We start from the raw sequence: 20,433 nt of genomic DNA, 5'->3' as shown, positions 1-20,433 counted from the left end.
TGTGTGGTGAGTCTGGGGTCTCTGTGGTGAGTCTGTGGGTCTCTGTGTGGTGAGTCTGTGGGTCTCTGTGATGAGTCTGTTGGTCTCTGTGTGGTGAGTCCGTGGGTCTCTGTGTGGTCAATCTGTGGGTCTCTTTGTCATGCGTCTGTGGGTATCTGTGTGATGAGTCTATGGATCTCTGTGTGATGAGTCTGTTGGTCTATGTTTGGTGAGTCTGGGGTCGTTGTGGTGAGTCTGTGGGTCTCTGTGGTGAGTATGTGAGTCTCTGTGTGGTGAGTCTGTGGGTCTCTGTGTGGTGAGTCTGTGGGTCTCTGTGTGGTGAGTCTGTGGGTCTCTGTGTGGTGACTCTCTGGTCTCTCTGTGTGGTGAGTCTGTGGATCTCTGTGTGGTGAGTTTGTGGGTCTCTGTGTGGTGAGTCTGTGGGTCTCTGTGTGGTGCGTCTGTGGGTCTGTGTGGTGAGTTTATGGGACTCTGTCTTGTGAGTCTGTGGGTCTCTCTGTGATGAGTCTGTGGTTCTCTGTGTAGTGAGTCTGTGGGTTTTTGTGGTGAGTCTCTGGGTCTCTGCGTGGTGAGTTTGTGGGCCTCTGTGTGGTGAGTCTGTGGGTCTGTATGGTGAGTCTGTGGGTCTCTGTGTGGTGAGTCTGTGGGTCTCTGTGGTGAGTCTGTGGGTCTCTGTGTGATAAGTCTGTGGGCCTCTGTGTGACGAGTCTGTGGGTCTCTGTGTGATGAGTCTGCTGGTCTCTGTGTGGTGAATCTGTGGGTCTCTGTTGTGAGTCTGTGGGTCTCTGTGTGGGCAGTCTGTGGGTTTCTGTGTGGTGAGTCTGTGGGTCTCTGTGGTAAGTCTGTGGGTCTCTGTGTGGTGAATCTGTGGGTCTCTATGTGGTGAGTCCGTGGGTCTCTTTGTGGTCAATCTGTGCGTCTCTTTGTCATGAGTCTGTGGGTCTCTTTGTGATGAGTCTATGGGTATCTGTGTGATGAGTCTGTGGGTCTCTGTGTGGTGAGTCTGTGGGTCTCTTTGTGATGAGTCTATGGGTTTCTGTGTGATGAGTCTGTGGTTCTCTGTTTGGTGAGTCTGTGAGTTTTTGTGGTGAGTCTGTGGGTCTCTGCGTGGAGAGTTTGTGGGTCTCTGTGTGGTGAATCTGTGGGTCTGTATGGTGAGTCTGTGGGTCTCTGTGTGGTGAGTCTGTGGGTCTCCGTGGTGTGTCTGTGGGTCTCTGTGTGATAAGTCTGTGGGCCTCTGTGTGATGAGTCTGTGGGTCTCTCTGTGTGGTGAGTCTGTGGGTTTCTGTGTGGTGAGTCTGTGGGTCTCTGTGCTAAGTCTGTGGGTCTCTGTTTGGTGAGTCTGTGGGTCTCTGTGGTGAGTCTGTGGGTCTCTGTGTGGTGAGTCTGTGGGTTTCTGTGTGGTGAGACTGTGGGTCTCTGTGTGGTTAGTCTGTGCGTCTCTGTGGTGAGTCTGTGGGTATCTGTGTGAGTGAGTCTGTGGGTCTCTGTGGTAAGTCTGCGGGTCTCTGTGGTGAGTCTGTGGGTCTCTGTGTGGTGAGTCTATCGGTCCCTGTGTGATGAGCCTGTGGGTCTCTGTGTGGTGAGTCTGTGGGCCTCTGTGTGGTGAGAATGTGGGTCTCTGTGTATTGAGTCTGTGGGTCTCTGTGGTGAGTCTGTGGCTCTCTGTGTGGTGAGTCTGTGGGACTCTGTGGTGAGTCTGTGGGTCTCTGTGTGGTGAGTCTGTGGGTCTCTGTGATGAGTCTGTTGGTCTCTGTGTCATGAGACTATGGATCTCTGTGTGGTGAGTCTGTGGGTCTTTGTGGTGAGTCTGTGGGTCTCTGTGGTGAGTCTGTGAGTCTCTGTGTGGTGAGTCTGTAGGTCTCTGTGTGGTGAGTCTGTGGGTCTCTGTGTGGTGAGTCTGTGGGTCTCTGTGTGGTGAGTCTGTGGGTCTCTCTGTGTCGTGAGTCTGTGGATCTCTGTGTGGTGAGTTTGTGGGTTCTCTGTGTGGTGAGTCTGTGGGTCTCTGTGTGGTGAGTCTGTGGGTCTCTGTGTGATGAGTCTGTGGGTCTCTGTGTGGTGAGTCTGTGGGTCTCTGTGTGGTGTGTCTGTGGGTCTGTATGGTGAGTTTGTGGGTCTCTGTCTGGTGAGTCTGTGGGTCTCTGTGTGATGAGTCTGTGGGTCTCTGTGTAATGAGTCTGTGGGTCTCTGTGTGGTGAGTCTGTGGATCTCTGTGTGGCGAGTTTGTGGGTCTGTGTGTGTTGATTCTGTGGGTCTCTGTGTGATGATTCTGTTGGTCTCTGTGTGATGAGTCTGAGGGTCTCTGTGTGATGAGTCTGTGGGTCTCTGTGGTAAGTCTGTGGGTCTCTGTGTGGTGAGTCTGTGGGTCTCTGTGGTGAGTCTGTTTGTCTCTGTGGTGAGTCTGTGGGTCTGTGTGGTGAGCTTGTGGGTGTCTCTGTGTGGTGAGTCTGTGGGTTTCTGTGTGGTGAGTCTGTGGGTCTCTGTGTGGTTAGTCTGTGGGTCTCTGTGTGGTGAATCTGTGGGTCTCTGTGTGGTGAGTCCGTGGGTCTCTGTGTGGTGAGTCCGTGGGTCTCTGTGTGGTCAATCTGTGCGTCTCTTTGTCATGAGCCTGTGGGTCTCTTTGTTATGAGTCTATGGGTATCTGTGTGATGAGTCTGTGGTTCTCTGTGTGGTGAGTCTGTGGGTTTTTCTGGTGAGTATGTGGGTCTCTGCGTGGTGAGTTTGTGGGTCTCTGTGTGGTGAGTCTGTGGGTCTGTATGGTGAGTCTGTGGGTCTCTGGGGTGAGTCTGTGTGTCTCTGTGTGATGAGTCTGCGGGTCACTGTGTGGTGAGTCTGTGGGTCTCTGTGGTGAGTCTGTGGGTCTCTGTGTGGTGAGTCTGTGGGTTTCTGTGTGGGGAGTCTGTGGGTCACTGTGGTAAGTCTGTGGGTCTCTGTGTGAGTGAGACTGTGGGTCTCTGTGGTGAGTCTGTGGGTCTCTGTGGTGAGTCTGTGGGTCTCTGTGTGGTGAGTCTGTGGGTCTCTGTGATGAGTCTGTTGGTCTCTGTGTGGTGAGTCCGTGGGTCTCTGTGTGGTCAATCTGTGGGTCTCTTTGTCACGAGTCTGTGGGTATCTGTGTGATGAGTCTATGGATCTCTGTGTGATGCGTCTGTTGGTCTATGTGTGGTGAGTCCGTGGGTCTCTGTGTGGTCAATCTGTGGGTCTCTTTGTCAAGCGTCTGTGGGTATCTGTGTGATGAGTCTATGGATCTCTGTGTGATGAGTCTGTTGGTCTATGTGTGGTGAGTCTGGGGCCTTTGTGGTGAGTCCGTGGGTCTCTGTGTGGTCAATTTGTGGGTCTCTTTGTCATGCGTCTGTGGGTATCTGTGTGATGAGTCTATGGATCTCTGTGTGATGAGTCTGTTGGTCTATGTGTGGTGAGTCTGGGGTCTCTGTGGTGAGTCTGTGGGTTTCTGTGTGGGGAGTCTGAGGGTCACTGTGGTAAGTCTGTGGGTCTCTGTGTGAGTGAGTCTGTGGGTCTCTGTGGTGAGTCTGTGGGTCTCTGTGGTGAATCTGTGGTTCTCTGTGTGGTGAGTCTGTGGGTCTCTGTGTGATAAGTCTGTGGGCCTCTGTGTGATGAGTCTGTGGGTCTCTGTGTGGTGAGTATGTGGGTCTCTGTGTTGAGTCTGTGGGTCTCTGTGGTGAGTCTCTGGGTCTCTGTGGTGAGTCTGTGGGTCTCTGTGTGATAAGTCTGTGGGCTTCTGTGTGATGAGTCTGTGGGTCTCTGTGTGGTGAGTATGTGGGTCTGTATGGTGAGTCTGTGGGTCTCTGGGGTGAGTCTGTGGGTCTCTGTGTGATGAGTCTGCGGGTCACTGTGTGGTGAGTCTGTGGGTCTCTGTGGTGAGTCTGTGGGTCTCTGTGTGGTGAGTCTGTGGGTTTCTGTGTGGGGAGTCTGAGGGTCACTGTGGTAAGTCTGTGGGTCTCTGTGTGAGTGAGTCTGTGGGTCTCTGTGGTGAGTCTGTGGGTCACTGTGGTGAATCTGTGGTTCTCTGTGTGGTGAGTCTGTGGGTCTCTGTGTGATAAGTCTGTGGGCCTCTGTGTGATGAGTCTGTGGGTCTCTGTGTGGTGAGTATGTGGGTCTCTGTGTTGAGTCTGTGGGTCTCTGTGGTGAGTCTCTGGGTCTCTGTGGTGAGTCTGTGGGTCTCTGTGTGATAAGTCTGTGGGCTTCTGTGTGATGAGTCTGTGGGTCTCTGTGTGGTGAGTATGTGGGTCTGTATGGTGAGTCTGTGGGTCTCTGGGGTGAGTCTGTGGGTCTCTGTGTGATGAGTCTGCGGGTCACTGTGTGGTGAGTCTGTGGGTCTCTGTGGTGAGTCTGTGGGTCTCTGTGTGGTGAGTCTGTGGGTTTCTGTGTGGGGAGTCTGAGGGTCACTGTGGTAAGTCTGTGGGTCTCTGTGTGAGTGAGTCTGTGGGTCTCTGTGGTGAGTCTGTGGGTCTCTGTGGTGAATCTGTGGTTCTCTGTGTGGTGAGTCTGTGGGTCTCTGTGTGATAAGTCTGTGGGCCTCTGTGTGATGAGTCTGTGGGTCTCTGTGTGGTGAGTATGTGGGTCTCTGTGTGATGAGTCTGTGGGTCTCTGTGTGGTGAGTCTGTGGGTCTCTTTGTGATGAGTCTATGGGTTTCTGTGTGATGAGTCTGTGGTTCTCTGTTTGGTGAGTCTGTGAGTTTTTGTGGTGAGTCTGTGGGTCTCTGCGTGGAGAGTTTGTGGGTCTCTGTGTGGTGAATCTGTGGGTCTGTATGGTGAGTCTGTGGGTCTCTGTGTGGTGAGTCTGTGGGTCTCCGTGGTGTGTCTGTGGGTCTCTGTGTGATAAGTCTGTGGGCCTCTGTGTGATGAGTCTGTGGGTCTCTCTGTGTGGTGAGTCTGTGGGTTTCTGTGTGGTGAGTCTGTGGGTCTCTGTGCTAAGTCTGTGGGTCTCTGTTTGGTGAGTCTGTGGGTCTCTGTGGTGAGTCTGTGGGTCTCTGTGTGGTGAGTCTGTGGGTTTCTGTGTGGTGAGACTGTGGGTCTCTGTGTGGTTAGTCTGTGCGTCTCTGTGGTGAGTCTGTGGGTATCTGTGTGAGTGAGTCTGTGGGTCTCTGTGGTAAGTCTGCGGGTCTCTGTGGTGAGTCTGTGGGTCTCTGTGTGGTGAGTCTATCGGTCCCTGTGTGATGAGCCTGTGGGTCTCTGTGTGGTGAGTCTGTGGGCCTCTGTGTGGTGAGAATGTGGGTCTCTGTGTATTGAGTCTGTGGGTCTCTGTGGTGAGTCTGTGGCTCTCTGTGTGGTGAGTCTGTGGGACTCTGTGGTGAGTCTGTGGGTCTCTGTGTGGTGAGTCTGTGGGTCTCTGTGATGAGTCTGTTGGTCTCTGTGTCATGAGACTATGGATCTCTGTGTGGTGAGTCTGTGGGTCTTTGTGGTGAGTCTGTGGGTCTCTGTGGTGAGTCTGTGAGTCTCTGTGTGGTGAGTCTGTGGGTCTCTGTGTGGTGAGTCTGTGGGTCTCTGTGTGGTGAGTCTGTGGGTCTCTGTGTGGTGAGTCTGTGGGTCTCTCTGTGTCGTGAGTCTGTGGATCTCTGTGTGGTGAGTTTGTGGGTTCTCTGTGTGGTGAGTCTGTGGGTCTCTGTGTGGTGAGTCTGTGGGTCTCTGTGTGATGAGTCTGTGGGTCTCTGTGTGGTGAGTCTGTGGGTCTCTGTGTGGTGTGTCTGTGGGTCTGTATGGTGAGTTTGTGGGTCTCTGTCTGGTGAGTCTGTGGGTCTCTGTGTGATGAGTCTGTGGGTCTCTGTGTAATGAGTCTGTGGGTCTCTGTGTGGTGAGTCTGTGGATCTCTGTGTGGCGAGTTTGTGGGTCTGTGTGTGTTGAGTCTGTGGGTCTCTGTGTGATGATTCTGTTGGTCTCTGTGTGATGAGTCTGAGGGTCTCTGTGTGATGAGTCTGTGGGTCTCTGTGGTAAGTCTGTGGGTCTCTGTGTGGTGAGTCTGTGGGTCTCTGTGGTGAGTCTGTTTGTCTCTGTGGTGAGTCTGTGGGTCTGTGTGGTGAGCTTGTGGGTGTCTCTGTGTGGTGAGTCTGTGGGTTTCTGTGTGGTGAGTCTGTGGGTCTCTGTGTGGTTAGTCTGTGGGTCTCTGTGTGGTGAATCTGTGGGTCTCTGTGTGGTGAGTCCGTGGGTCTCTGTGTGGTGAGTCCGTGGGTCTCTGTGTGGTCAATCTGTGCGTCTCTTTGTCATGAGCCTGTGGGTCTCTTTGTTATGAGTCTATGGGTATCTGTGTGATGAGTCTGTGGTTCTCTGTGTGGTGAGTCTGTGGGTTTTTCTGGTGAGTATGTGGGTCTCTGCGTGGTGAGTTTGTGGGTCTCTGTGTGGTGAGTCTGTGGGTCTGTATGGTGAGTCTGTGGGTCTCTGGGGTGAGTCTGTGTGTCTCTGTGTGATGAGTCTGCGGGTCACTGTGTGGTGAGTCTGTGGGTCTCTGTGGTGAGTCTGTGGGTCTCTGTGTGGTGAGTCTGTGGGTTTCTGTGTGGGGAGTCTGTGGGTCACTGTGGTAAGTCTGTGGGTCTCTGTGTGAGTGAGTCTGTGGGTCTCTGTGGTGAGTCTGTGGGTCTCTGTGGTGCATCTGTGGTTCTCTGTGTGGTGAGTCTGTGGGTCTCTGTGTGATAAGTCTGTGGGCCTCTGTGTGATGAGTCTGTGGGTCTCTGTGTGGTGAGTATGTGGGTCTCTGTGTTGAGTCTGTGGGTCTCTGTGGTGAGTCTCTGGGTCTCTGTGGTGAGTCTGTGGGTCTCTGTGTGATAAGTCTGTGGGCTTCTGTGTGATGAGTCTGTGGGTCTCTGTGTGGTGAGTATGTGGGTCTCTGTGTAGTGAGTCTGTGGGTCTCTGTGGTGAGTCTGTGGCTCTCTGTGTGGTGAGTCTGTGGGTCTCTGTGGTGAGTCTGTGGGTCTCTGTGTGGTGAGTCTGTGGGTCTCTGTGATGAGTCTGTTGGTCTCTGTGTGGTGAGTCCGCGGGTCTCTGTGTGGTCAATCTGTGGGTCTCTTTGTCACGAGTCTGTGGGTATCTGTGTGATGAGTCTAAGGATCTCTGTGTGATGCTTCTGTTGGTCTATGTGTGGTGAGTCCGTGGGTCTCTGTGTGGTCAATCTGTGGGTCTCTTTGTCATGCGTCTGTGGGTATCTGTGTGATGAGTCTATGGATCTCTGTGTGATGAGTCTGTTGGTCTATGTGTGGTGAGTCTGGGGTCTTTGTGGTGAGTCTGTGGGTCTCTGTGGTGAGTATGTGAGTCTCTGTGTGGTGAGTCTGTGGGTCTCTGTGTGGTGAGTCTGTGGGTCTCTGTGTGGTGAGTCTGTGGGTCTCTGTGTGGTGACTCTCTGGTCTCTCTGTGTGGTGAGTCTGTGGATCTCTGTGTGGTGAGTTTGTGGGTCTCTGTGTGGTGAGTCTGTGGGTCTCTGTGTGGTGCGTCTGTGGGTCTGTGTGGTGAGTTTATGGGACTCTGTCTGGTGAGTCTGTGGGTCTCTGCGTGGTGAGTCTATCGGTCCCTGTGTGATGAGCCTGTGGGTCTCTGTGTGGTGAGTCTGTGGGTCTCAGTGTGCTGAGAATGTGGGTCTCTGTGGTAAGTCTGCGGGTCTCTGTGGTGAGTCTGTGGGTCTCTGTGTGAGTGAGTCTGTGGGTCTCTGTGGTAAGTCTGCGGGTCTCTGTGGTGAGTCTGTGGGTCTCTGTGTGGTGAGTCTATCGGTCCCTGTGTGATGAGCCTGTGGGTCTCTGTGTGGTGAGTCTGTGGGTCTCTGTGTGGTGAGTCTGTGGGTCTGTATGGTGAGTCTGTGGGTCTCTGGGGTGAGTCTGTGGGTCTCTGTGTGATGAGTCTGCGGGTCACTGTGTGGTGAGTCTGTGGGTCTCTGTGGTGAGTCTGTGGGTCTCTGTGGTGAATCTGTGGTTCTCTGTGTGGTGAGTCTGTGGGTCTCTGTGTGATAAGTCTGTGGGCCTCTGTGTGATGAGTCTGTGGGTCTCTGTGTGGTGAGTATGTGGGTCTCTGTGTTGAGTCTGTGGGTCTCTGTGGTGAGTCTCTGGGTCTCTGTGGTGAGTCTGTGGGTCTCTGTGTGATAAGTCTGTGGGCTTCTGTGTGATGAGTCTGTGGGTCTCTGTGTGGTGAGTATGTGGGTCTCTGTGTAGTGAGTCTGTGGGTCTCTGTGGTGAGTCTGTGGCTCTCTGTGTGGTGAGTCTGTGGGTCTCTGTGGTGAGTCTGTGGGTCTCTGTGTGGTGAGTCCGTGGGTCTCTGTGTGGTCAATCTGTAGGTCTCTTTGTCACGAGTCTGTGGGTATCTGTGTGATGAGTCTAAGGATCTCTGTGTGATGCGTCTGTTGGTCTATGTGTGGTGAGTCCGTGGGTCTCTGTGTGGTCAATCTGTGGGTCTCTTTGTCATGCGTCTGTGGGTATCTGTGTGATGAGTCTATGGATCTCTGTGTGATGAGTCTGTTGGTCTATGTGTGGTGAGTCTGGGGTCTTTGTGGTGAGTCTGTGGGCCTCTGTGTGGTGAGTCTGTGGGTCTCTGTGTGGTGAGTCTGTGGGTCTCTGTGTGGTGAGTCTGTGGGTCTCTGTGTGGTGAGTCTGTGGGTCTCTGTGTGGTGACTCTCTGGTCTCTCTGTGTGGTGAGTCTGTGGATCTCTGTGTGGTGAGTTTGTGGGTCTCTGTGTGGTGAGTCTGTGGGTCTCTGTGTGGTGCGTCTGTGGGTCTGTGTGGTGAGTTTATCGGTCCCTGTGTGATGAGCCTGTGGGTCTCTGTGTGGTGAGTCTGTGGGTCTCTGTGTGGTGAGAATGTGGGTCTCTGTGGTAAGTCTGCGGGTCTCTGTGGTGAGTCTGTGGGTCTCTGTGTGAGTGAGTCTGTGGGTCTCTGTGGTAAGTCTGCGGGTCTCTGTGGTGAGTCTGTGGGTCTCTGTGTGGTGAGTCTATCGGTCCCTGTGTGATGAGCCTGTGGGTCTCTGTGTGGTGAGTCTGTGGGTCTCTGTGTGGTGAGAATGTGGGTCTCTGTGTATTGAGTCTGTGGGTCTCTGTGGTGAGTCTGTGGCTCTCTGTGTGGTGAGTCTGTGGGACTCTGTGGTGAGTCTGTGGGTCTCTGTGTGGTGAGTCTGTGGGTCTCTGTGATGAGTCTGTTGGTCTCTGTGTCATGAGTCTATGGATCTCTGTGTGGTGAGTCTGTGGGTCTTTGTGGTGAGTCTGTGGGTCTCTGTGGTGAGTCTGTGAGTCTCTGTGTGGTGAGTCTGTGGGTCTCTGTGTGGTGAGTCTGTGGGTCTCTGTGTGGTGAGTCTGTGGGTCTCTGTGTGGTGAGTCTGTGGGTATCTCTGTGTCGTGAGTCTGTGGATCTCTGTGTGGTGAGTTTGTGGGTTCTCTGTGTGGTGAGTCTGTGGGTCTCTGTGTGGTGAGTCTGTGGGTCTCTGTGTGATGAGTCTGTGGGTCTCTGTGTGGTGAGTCTATGGGTCTCTGTGTGGTGTGTCTGTGGGTCTGTATGGTGAGTTTGTGGGTCTCTGTCTGGTGAGTCTGTGGGTCTCTGTGTGATGAGTCTGTGGGTCTCTGTGTAATGAGTCTGTGGGTCTCTGTGTGGTGAGTCTGTGGATTTATGTGTGGCGAGTTTGTGGGTCTGTGTGTGTTGAGTCTGTGGGTCTCTGTGTGATGAGTCTGAGGGTCTCTGTGTGATGAGTCTGTGGGTCTCTGTGGTAAGTCTGTGGGTCTCTGTGTGGTGAGTCTGTGGGTCTCTGTGGTGAGTCTGTTTGTCTCTGTGGCGAGTCTGTGGGTCTGTGTGGTGAGCTTGTGGGTGTCTCTGTGTGGTGAGTCTGTGGGTTTCTGTGTGGTGAGTCTGTGGGTCTCAGTGTGGTTAGTCTGTGGGTCTCTGTGTGGTGAATCTGTGGGTCTCTGTGTGGTGAGTCCGTGGGTCTCTGTGTGGTGAGTCCGTGGGTCTCTGTGTGGTCAATCTGTGCGTCTCTTTGTCATGAGCCTGTGGGTCTCTTTGTTTTGAGTCTATGGGTATCTGTGTGATGAGTCTGTGGGTCTCTGTGTGGTGAGTCTGTGGGTCTCTTTGTGATGAGTCTATAGGTCTCTGTGTGATGAGTCTGTGGTTCTCTGTGTGGTGAGTCTGTGGGTTTTTCTGGTGAGTATGTGGGTCTCTGCGTGATGAGTTTGTGGGTCTCTGTGTGGTGAGTCTGTGGGTCTGTATGGTGAGTCTGTGGGTCTCTGGGGTGAGTCTGTGGGTCTCTGTGTGATGAGTCTGCGGGTCACTGTGTGGTGAGTCTGTGGGTCTCTGTGGTGAGTCTGTGGGTCTCTGTGTGGTGAGTCTGTGGGTTTCTGTGTGGGGAGTCTGAGGGTCACTGTGGTAAGTCTGTGGGTCTCTGTGTGAGTGAGTCTGTGGGTCTCTGTGGTGAGTCTGTGGGTCTCTGTGGTGAATCTGTGGTTCTCTGTGTGGTGAGTCTGTGGGTCTCTGTGTGATAAGTCTGTGGGCCTCTGTGTGATGAGTCTGTGGGTCTCTGTGTGGTGAGTATGTGGGTCTCTGTGTTGAGTCTGTGGGTCTCTGTGGTGAGTCTCTGGGTCTCTGTGGTGAGTCTGTGGGTCTCTGTGTGATAAGTCTGTGGGCTTCTGTGTGATGCGTCTGTGGGTCTCTGTGTGGTGAGTATGTGGGTCTGTATGGTGAGTCTGTGGGTCTCTGGGGTGAGTCTGTGGGTCTCTGTGTGATGAGTCTGCGGGTCACTGTGTGGTGAGTCTGTGGGTCTCTGTGGTGAGTCTGTGGGTCTCTGTGTGGTGAGTCTGTGGGTTTCTGTGTGGGGAGTCTGAGGGTCACTGTGGTAAGTCTGTGGGTCTCTGTGTGAGTGAGTCTGTGGGTCTCTGTGGTGAGTCTGTGGGTCTCTGTGGTGAATCTGTGGTTCTCTGTGTGGTGAGTCTGTGGGTCTCTGTGTGATAAGTCTGTGGGCCTCTGTGTGATGAGTCTGTGGGTCTCTGTGTGGTGAGTATGTGGGTCTCTGTGTGATGAGTCTGTGGGTCTCTGTGTGGTGAGTCTGTGGGTCTCTTTGTGATGAGTCTATGGGTTTCTGTGTGATGAGTCTGTGGTTCTCTGTTTGGTGAGTCTGTGAGTTTTTGTGGTGAGTCTGTGGGTCTCTGCGTGGAGAGTTTGTGGGTCTCTGTGTGGTGAATCTGTGGGTCTGTATGGTGAGTCTGTGGGTCTCTGTGTGGTGAGTCTGTGGGTCTCCGTGGTGTGTCTGTGGGTCTCTGTGTGATAAGTCTGTGGGCCTCTGTGTGATGAGTCTGTGGGTCTCTCTGTGTGGTGAGTCTGTGGGTTTCTGTGTGGTGAGTCTGTGGGTCTCTGTGCTAAGTCTGTGGGTCTCTGTTTGGTGAGTCTGTGGGTCTCTGTGGTGAGTCTGTGGGTCTCTGTGTGGTGAGTCTGTGGGTTTCTGTGTGGTGAGACTGTGGGTCTCTGTGTGGTTAGTCTGTGCGTCTCTGTGGTGAGTCTGTGGGTATCTGTGTGAGTGAGTCTGTGGGTCTCTGTGGTAAGTCTGCGGGTCTCTGTGGTGAGTCTGTGGGTCTCTGTGTGGTGAGTCTATCGGTCCCTGTGTGATGAGCCTGTGGGTCTCTGTGTGGTGAGTCTGTGGGCCTCTGTGTGGTGAGAATGTGGGTCTCTGTGTATTGAGTCTGTGGGTCTCTGTGGTGAGTCTGTGGCTCTCTGTGTGGTGAGTCTGTGGGACTCTGTGGTGAGTCTGTGGGTCTCTGTGTGGTGAGTCTGTGGGTCTCTGTGATGAGTCTGTTGGTCTCTGTGTCATGAGACTATGGATCTCTGTGTGGTGAGTCTGTGGGTCTTTGTGGTGAGTCTGTGGGTCTCTGTGGTGAGTCTGTGAGTCTCTGTGTGGTGAGTCTGTGGGTCTCTGTGTGGTGAGTCTGTGGGTCTCTGTGTGGTGAGTCTGTGGGTCTCTGTGTGGTGAGTCTGTGGGTCTCTCTGTGTCGTGAGTCTGTGGATCTCTGTGTGGTGAGTTTGTGGGTTCTCTGTGTGGTGAGTCTGTGGGTCTCTGTGTGGTGAGTCTGTGGGTCTCTGTGTGATGAGTCTGTGGGTCTCTGTGTGGTGAGTCTGTGGGTCTCTGTGTGGTGTGTCTGTGGGTCTGTATGGTGAGTTTGTGGGTCTCTGTCTGGTGAGTCTGTGGGTCTCTGTGTGATGAGTCTGTGGGTCTCTGTGTAATGAGTCTGTGGGTCTCTGTGTGGTGAGTCTGTGGATCTCTGTGTGGCGAGTTTGTGGGTCTGTGTGTGTTGAGTCTGTGGGTCTCTGTGTGATGATTCTGTTGGTCTCTGTGTGATGAGTCTGAGGGTCTCTGTGTGATGAGTCTGTGGGTCTCTGTGGTAAGTCTGTGGGTCTCTGTGTGGTGAGTCTGTGGGTCTCTGTGGTGAGTCTGTTTGTCTCTGTGGTGAGTCTGTGGGTCTGTGTGGTGAGCTTGTGGGTGTCTCTGTGTGGTGAGTCTGTGGGTTTCTGTGTGGTGAGTCTGTGGGTCTCTGTGTGGTTAGTCTGTGGGTCTCTGTGTGGTGAATCTGTGGGTCTCTGTGTGGTGAGTCCGTGGGTCTCTGTGTGGTGAGTCCGTGGGTCTCTGTGTGGTCAATCTGTGCGTCTCTTTGTCATGAGCCTGTGGGTCTCTTTGTTATGAGTCTATGGGTATCTGTGTGATGAGTCTGTGGTTCTCTGTGTGGTGAGTCTGTGGGTTTTTCTGGTGAGTATGTGGGTCTCTGCGTGGTGAGTTTGTGGGTCTCTGTGTGGTGAGTCTGTGGGTCTGTATGGTGAGTCTGTGGGTCTCTGGGGTGAGTCTGTGTGTCTCTGTGTGATGAGTCTGCGGGTCACTGTGTGGTGAGTCTGTGGGTCTCTGTGGTGAGTCTGTGGGTCTCTGTGTGGTGAGTCTGTGGGTTTCTGTGTGGGGAGTCTGTGGGTCACTGTGGTAAGTCTGTGGGTCTCTGTGTGAGTGAGTCTGTGGGTCTCTGTGGTGAGTCTGTGGGTCTCTGTGGTGAATCTGTGGTTCTCTGTGTGGTGAGTCTGTGGGTCTCTGTGTGATAAGTCTGTGGGCCTCTGTGTGATGAGTCTGTGGGTCTCTGTGTGGTGAGTATGTGGGTCTCTGTGTTGAGTCTGTGGGTCTCTGTGGTGAGTCTCTGGGTCTCTGTGGTGAGTCTGTGGGTCTCTGTGTGATAAGTCTGTGGGCTTCTGTGTGATGAGTCTGTGGGTCTCTGTGTGGTGAGTATGTGGGTCTCTGTGTAGTGAGTCTGTGGGTCTCTGTGGTGAGTCTGTGGCTCTCTGTGTGGTGAGTCTGTGGGTCTCTGTGGTGAGTCTGTGGGTCTCTGTGTGGTGAGTCTGTGGGTCTCTGTGATGAGTCTGTTGGTCTCTGTGTGGTGAGTCCGCGGGTCTCTGTGTGGTCAATCTGTGGGTCTCTTTGTCACGAGTCTGTGGGTATCTGTGTGATGAGTCTAAGGATCTCTGTGTGATGCGTCTGTTGGTCTATGTGTGGTGAGTCCGTGGGTCTCTGTGTGGTCAATCTGTGGGTCTCTTTGTCATGCGTCTGTGGGTATCTGTGTGATGAGTCTATGGATCTCTGTGTGATGAGTCTGTTGGTCTATGTGTGGTGAGTCTGGGGTCTTTGTGGTGAGTCTGTGGGTCTCTGTGGTGAGTATGTGAGTCTCTGTGTGGTGAGTCTGTGGGTCTCTGTGTGGTGAGTCTGTGGGTCTCTGTGTGGTGAGTCTGTGGGTCTCTGTGTGGTGACTCTCTGGTCTCTCTGTGTGGTGAGTCTGTGGATCTCTGTGTGGTGAGTTTGTGGGTCTCTGTGTGGTGAGTCTGTGGGTCTCTGTGTGGTGCGTCTGTGGGTCTGTGTGGTGAGTTTATGGGACTCTGTCTGGTGAGTCTGTGGGTCTCTGCGTGGTGAGTCTATCGGTCCCTGTGTGATGAGCCTGTGGGTCTCTGTGTGGTGAGTCTGTGGGTCTCTGTGTGCTGAGAATGTGGGTCTCTGTGGTAAGTCTGCGGGTCTCTGTGGTGAGTCTGTGGGTCTCTGTGTGAGTGAGTCTGTGGGTCTCTGTGGTAAGTCTGCGGGTCTCTGTGGTGAGTCTGTGGGTCTCTGTGTGGTGAGTCTATCGGTCCCTGTGTGATGAGCCTGTGGGTCTCTGTGTGGTGAGTCTGTGGGTCTCTGTGTGGTGAGTCTGTGGGTCTGTATGGTGAGTCTGTGGGTCTCTGGGGTGAGTCTGTGGGTCTCTGTGTGATGAGTCTGCGGGTCACTGTGTGGTGAGTCTGTGGGTCTCTGTGGTGAGTCTGTGGGTCTCTGTGGTGAATCTGTGGTTCTCTGTGTGGTGAGTCTGTGGGTCTCTGTGTGATAAGTCTGTGGGCCTCTGTGTGATGAGTCTGTGGGTCTCTGTGTGGTGAGTATGTGGGTCTCTGTGTTGAGTCTGTGGGTCTCTGTGGTGAGTCTCTGGGTCTCTGTGGTGAGTCTGTGGGTCTCTGTGTGATAAGTCTGTGGGCTTCTGTGTGATGAGTCTGTGGGTCTCTGTGTGGTGAGTATGTGGGTCTCTGTGTAGTGAGTCTGTGGGTCTCTGTGGTGAGTCTGTGGCTCTCTGTGTGGTGAGTCTGTGGGTCTCTGTGGTGAGTCTGTGGGTCTCTGTGTGGTGAGTCCGTGGGTCTCTGTGTGGTCAATCTGTAGGTCTCTTTGTCACGAGTCTGTGGGTATCTGTGTGATGAGTCTAAGGATCTCTGTGTGATGCGTCTGTTGGTCTATGTGTGGTGAGTCCGTGGGTCTCTGTGTGGTCAATCTGTGGGTCTCTTTGTCATGCGTCTGTGGGTATCTGTGTGATGAGTCTATGGATCTCTGTGTGATGAGTCTGTTGGTCTATGTGTGGTGAGTCTGGGGTCTTTGTGGTGAGTCTGTGGGCCTCTGTGGTGAGTATGTGAGTCTCTGTGTGGTGAGTCTGTGGGTCTCTGTGTGGTGAGTCTGTGGGTCTCTGTGTGGTGAGTCTGTGGGTCTCTGTGTGGTGACTCTCTGGTCTCTCTGTGTGGTGAGTCTGTGGATCTCTGTGTGGTGAGTTTGTGGGTCTCTGTGTGGTGAGTCTGTGGGTCTCTGTGTGGTGCGTCTGTGGGTCTGTGTGGTGAGTTTATGGGACTCTGTCTGGTGAGTCTGTGGGTCTCTGCGTGGTGAGTCTATCGGTCCCTGTGTGATGAGCCTGTGGGTCTCTGTGTGGTGAGTCTGTGGGTCTCTGTGTGGTGAGAATGTGGGTCTCTGTGGTAAGTCTGCGGGTCTCTGTGGTGAGTCTGTGGGTCTCTGTGTGAGTGAGTCTGTGGGTCTCTGTGGTAAGTCTGCGGGTCTCTGTGGTGAGTCTGTGGGTCTCTGTGTGGTGAGTCTATCGGTCCCTGTGTGATGAGCCTGTGGGTCTCTGTGTGGTGAGTCTGTGGGTCTCTGTGTGGTGAGAATGTGGGTCTCTGTGTATTGAGTCTGTGGGTCTCTGTGGTGAGTCTGTGGCTCTCTGTGTGGTGAGTCTGTGGGACTCTGTGGTGAGTCTGTGGGTCTCTGTGTGGTGAGTCTGTGGGTCTCTGTGATGAGTCTGTTGGTCTCTGTGTCATGAGTCTATGGATCTCTGTGTGGTGAGTCTGTGGGTCTTTGTGGTGAGTCTGTGGGTCTCTGTGGTGAGTCTGTGAGTCTCTGTGTGGTGAGTCTGTGGGTCTCTGTGTGGTGAGTCTGTGGGTCTCTGTGTGGTGAGTCTGTGGGTCTCTGTGTGGTGAGTCTGTGGGTATCTCTGTGTCGTGAGTCTGTGGATCTCTGTGTGGTGAGTTTGTGGGTTCTCTGTGTGGTGAGTCTGTGGGTCTCTGTGTGGTGAGTCTGTGGGTCTCTGTGTGATGAGTCTGTGGGTCTCTGTGGGGTGAGTCTGTGGGTCTCTGTGTGGTGTGTCTGTGGGTCTGTATGGTGAGTTTGTGGGTCTCTGTCTGGTGAGTCTGTGGGTCTCTGTGTGATGAGTCTGTGGGTCTCTGTGTAATGAGTCTGTGGGTCTCTGTGTGGTGAGTCTGTGGATTTATGTGTGGCGAGTTTGTGGGTCTGTGTGTGTTGAGTCTGTGGGTCTCTGTGTGATGAGTCTGAGGGTCTCTGTGTGATGAGTCTGTGGGTCTCTGTGGTAAGTCTGTGGGTCTCTGTGTGGTGAGTCTGTGGGTCTCTGTGGTGAGTCTGTTTGTCTCTGTGGCGAGTCTGTGGGTCTGTGTGGTGAGCTTGTGGGTGTCTCTGTGTGGTGAGTCTGTGGGTTTCTGTGTGGTGAGTCTGTGGGTCTCTGTGTGGTTAGTCTGTGGGTCTCTGTGTGGTGAATCTGTGGGTCTCTGTGTGGTGAGTCCGTGGGTCTCTGTGTGGTGAGTCCGTGGGTCTCTGTGTGGTCAATCTGTGCGTCTCTTTGTCATGAGCCTGTGGGTCTCTTTGTTTTGAGTCTATGGGTATCTGTGTGATGAGTCTGTGGGTCTCTGTGTGGTGAGTCTGTGGGTCTCTTTGTGATGAGTCTATAGGTCTCTGTGTGATGAGTCTGTGGTTCTCTGTGTGGTGAGTCTGTGGGTTTTTCTGGTGAGTATGTGGGTCTCTGCGTGATGAGTTTGTGGGTCTCTGTGTGGTGAGTCTGTGGGTCTGTATGGTGAGTCTGTGGGTCTCTGGGGTGAGTCTGTGGGTCTCTGTGTGATGAGTCTGCGGGTCACTGTGTGGTGAGTCTGTGGGTCTCTGTGGTGAGTCTGTGGGTCTCTGTGTGGTGAGTCTGTGGGTTTCTGTGTGGGGAGTCTGAGGGTCACTGTGGTAAGTCTGTGGGTCTCTGTGTGAGTGAGTCTGTGGGTCTCTGTGGTGAGTCTGTGGGTCTCTGTGGTGAATCTGTGGTTCTCTGTGTGGTGAGTCTGTGGGTCTCTGTGTGATAAGTCTGTGGGCCTCTGTGTGATGAGTCTGTGGGTCTCTGTGTGGTGAGTATGTGGGTCTCTGTGTTGAGTCTGTGGGTCTCTGTGGTGAGTCTCTGGGTCTCTGTGGTGAGTCTGTGGGTCTCTGTGTGATAAGTCTGTGGGCTTCTGTGTGATGAGTCTGTGGGTCTCTGTGTGGTGAGTATGTGGGTCTGTATGGTGAGTCTGTGGGTCTCTGGGGTGAGTCTGTGGGTCTCTGTGTGATGAGTCTGCGGGTCACTGTGTGGTGAGTCTGTGGGTCTCTGTGGTGAGTCTGTGGGTCTCTGTGTGGTGAGTCTGTGGGTTTCTGTGTGGGGAGTCTGAGGGTCACTGTGGTAAGTCTGTGGGTCTCTGTGTGAGTGAGTCTGTGGGTCTCTGTGGTGAGTCTGTGGGTCTCTGTGGTGAATCTGTGGTTCTCTGTGTGGTGAGTCTGTGGGTCTCTGTGTGATAAGTCTGTGGGCCTCTGTGTGATGAGTCTGTGGGTCTCTGTGTGGTGAGTATGTGGGTCTCTGTGTTGAGTCTGTGGGTCTCTGTGGTGAGTCTCTGGGTCTCTGTGGTGAGTCTGTGGGTCTCTGTGTGATAAGTCTGTGGGCTTCTGTGTGATGAGTCTGTGGGTCTCTGTGTGGTGAGCATGTGGGTCTCTGTGTAGTGAGTCTGTGGGTCTCTGTGGTGAGTCTGTGGCTCTCTGTGTGGTGAGTCTGTGGGTCTCTGTGGTGAGTCTGTGGGTCTCTGTGTGGTGAGTCTGTGGGTCTCTGTGATGAGTCTGTTGGTCTCTGTGTGGTGAGTCCGTGGGTCTCTGTGTGGTCAATATGTGGGTCTCTTTGTCACGAGTCTGTGGGTATCTGTGTGATGAGTCTATGGATCTCTGTGTGATGCGTCTGTTGGTCTATGTGTGGTGAGTCCGTGGGTCTCTGTGTGGTCAATCTGTGGGTCTCTTTGTCATGCGTCTGTGGGTATCTGTGTGATGAGTCTATGGATCTCTGTGTGATGAGTCTGTTGGTCTATGTGTGGTGAGTCTGGGGTCTTTGTGGTGAGTCTGTGGGTCTCTGTGGTGAGTATGTGAGTCTCTGTGTGGTGAGTCTGTGGGTCTCTGTGTGGTGAGTCTGTGGGTCTCTGTGTGGTGAGTCTGTGGGTCTCTGTGTGGTGACTCTCTGGTCTCTCTGTGTGGTGAGTCTGTGGATCTCTGTGTGGTGAGTTTGTGGGTCTCTGTGTGGTGAGTCTGTGGGTCTCTGTGTGGTGCGTCTGTGGGTCTGTGTGGTGAGTTTATGGGACTCTGTCTGGTGAGTCTGTGGGTCTCTGCGTGGTGAGTCTATCGGTCCCTGTGTGATGAGCCTGTGGGTCTCTGTGTGGTGAGTCTGTGGGTCTCTGTGTGTTGAGAATGTGGGTCTCTGTGGTAAGTCTGCGGGTCTCTGTGGTGAGTCTGTGGGTCTCTGTGTGAGTGAGTCTGTGGGTCTCTGTGGTAAGTCTGCGGGTCTCTGTGGTGAGTCTGTGGGTCTCTGTGTGGTGAGTCTATCGGTCCCTGTGTGATGAGCCTGTGGGTCTCTGTGTGGTGAGTCTGTGGGTCTCTGTGTGGTGAGTCTGTGGGTCTGTATGGTGAGTCTGTGGGTCTCTGGGGTGAGTCTGTGGGTCTCTGTGTGATGAGTCTGCGGGTCACTGTGTGGTGAGTCTGTGGGTCTCTGTGGTGAGTCTGTGGGTCTCTGTGGTGAATCTGTGGTTCTCTGTGTGGTGAGTCTGTGGGTCTCTGTGTGATAAGTCTGTGGGCCTCTGTGTGATGAGTCTGTGGGTCTCTGTGTGGTGAGTATGTGGGTCTCTGTGTTGAGTCTGTGGGTCTCTGTGGTGAGTCTCTGGGTCTCTGTGGTGAGTCTGTGGGTCTCTGTGTGATAAGTCTGTGGGCTTCTGTGTGATGAGTCTGTGGGTCTCTGTGTGATGAGCCTGTGGGTCTCTTTGTTTTGAGTCTATGGGTATCTGTGTGATGAGTCTGTGGGTCTCTGTGTGGTGAGTCTGTGGGTCTCTTTGTGATGAGTCTATAGGTCTCTGTGTGATGAGTCTGTGGTTCTCTGTGTGGTGAGTCTGTGGGTTTTTCTGGTGAGTATGTGGGTCTCTGCGTGATGAGTTTGTGGGTCTCTGTGTGGTGAGTCTGTGGGTCTGTATGGTGAGTCTGTGGGTCTCTGGGGTGAGTCTGTGGGTCTCTGTGTGATGAGTCTGCGGGTCACTGTGTGGTGAGTCTGTGGGTCTCTGTGGTGAGTCTGTGGGTCTCTGTGTGGTGAGTCTGTGGGTTTCTGTGTGGGGAGTCTGAGGGTCACTGTGGTAAGTCTGTGGGTCTCTGTGTGAGTGAGTCTGTGGGTCTCTGTGGTGAGTCTGTGGGTCTCTGTGGTGAATCTGTGGTTCTCTGTGTGGTGAGTCTGTGGGTCTCTGTGTGATAAGTCTGTGGGCCTCTGTGTGATGAGTCTGTGGGTCTCTGTGTGGTGAGTATGTGGGTCTCTGTGTTGAGTCTGTGGGTCTCTGTGGTGAGTCTCTGGGTCTCTGTGGTGAGTCTGTGGGTCTCTGTGTGATAAGTCTGTGGGCTTCTGTGTGATGAGTCTGTGGGTCTCTGTGTGGTGAGTATGTGGGTCTGTATGGTGAGTCTGTGGGTCTCTGGGGTGAGTCTGTGGGTCTCTGTGTGATGAGTCTGCGGGTCACTGTGTGGTGAGTCTGTGGGTCTCTGTGGTGAGTCTGTGGGTCTCTGTGTGGTGAGTCTGTGGGTTTCTGTGTGGGGAGTCTGAGGGTCACTGTGGTAAGTCTGTGGGTCTCTGTGTGAGTGAGTCTGTGGGTCTCTGTGGTGAGTCTGTGGGTCTCTGTGGTGAATCTGTGGTTCTCTGTGTGGTGAGTCTGTGGGTCTCTGTGTGATAAGTCTGTGGGCCTCTGTGTGATGAGTCTGTGGGTCTCTGTGTGGTGAGTATGTGGGTCTCTGTGTTGAGTCTGTGGGTCTCTGTGGTGAGTCTCTGGGTCTCTGTGGTGAGTCTGTGGGTCTCTGTGTGATAAGTCTGTGGGCTTCTGTGTGATGAGTCTGTGGGTCTCTGTGTGGTGAGCATGTGGGTCTCTGTGTAGTGAGTCTGTGGGTCTCTGTGGTGAGTCTGTGGCTCTCTGTGTGGTGAGTCTGTGGGTCTCTGTGGTGAGTCTGTGGGTCTCTGTGTGGTGAGTCTGTGGGTCTCTGTGATGAGTCTGTTGGTCTCTGTGTGGTGAGTCCGTGGGTCTCTGTGTGGTCAATATGTGGGTCTCTTTGTCACGAGTCTGTGGGTATCTGTGTGATGAGTCTATGGATCTCTGTGTGATGCGTCTGTTGGTCTATGTGTGGTGAGTCCGTGGGTCTCTGTGTGGTCAATCTGTGGGTCTCTTTGTCATGCGTCTGTGGGTATCTGTGTGATGAGTCTATGGATCTCTGTGTGATGAGTCTGTTGGTCTATGTGTGGTGAGTCTGGGGTCTTTGTGGTGAGTCTGTGGGTCTCTGTGGTGAGTATGTGAGTCTCTGTGTGGTGAGTCTGTGGGTCTCTGT

The sequence above is a fragment of the Petromyzon marinus genome, chromosome 74 (assembly GCF_048934315.1).
Source record: "Petromyzon marinus isolate PM22_M1 ecotype Great Lakes invasive population chromosome 74, UKy_Petmar_22M1.pri1.0, whole genome shotgun sequence".
NCBI classification, from domain to species: Eukaryota; Metazoa; Chordata; class Hyperoartia; order Petromyzontiformes; family Petromyzontidae; genus Petromyzon; species Petromyzon marinus.
Note: the sequence above shows the minus strand (reverse complement) of the source record.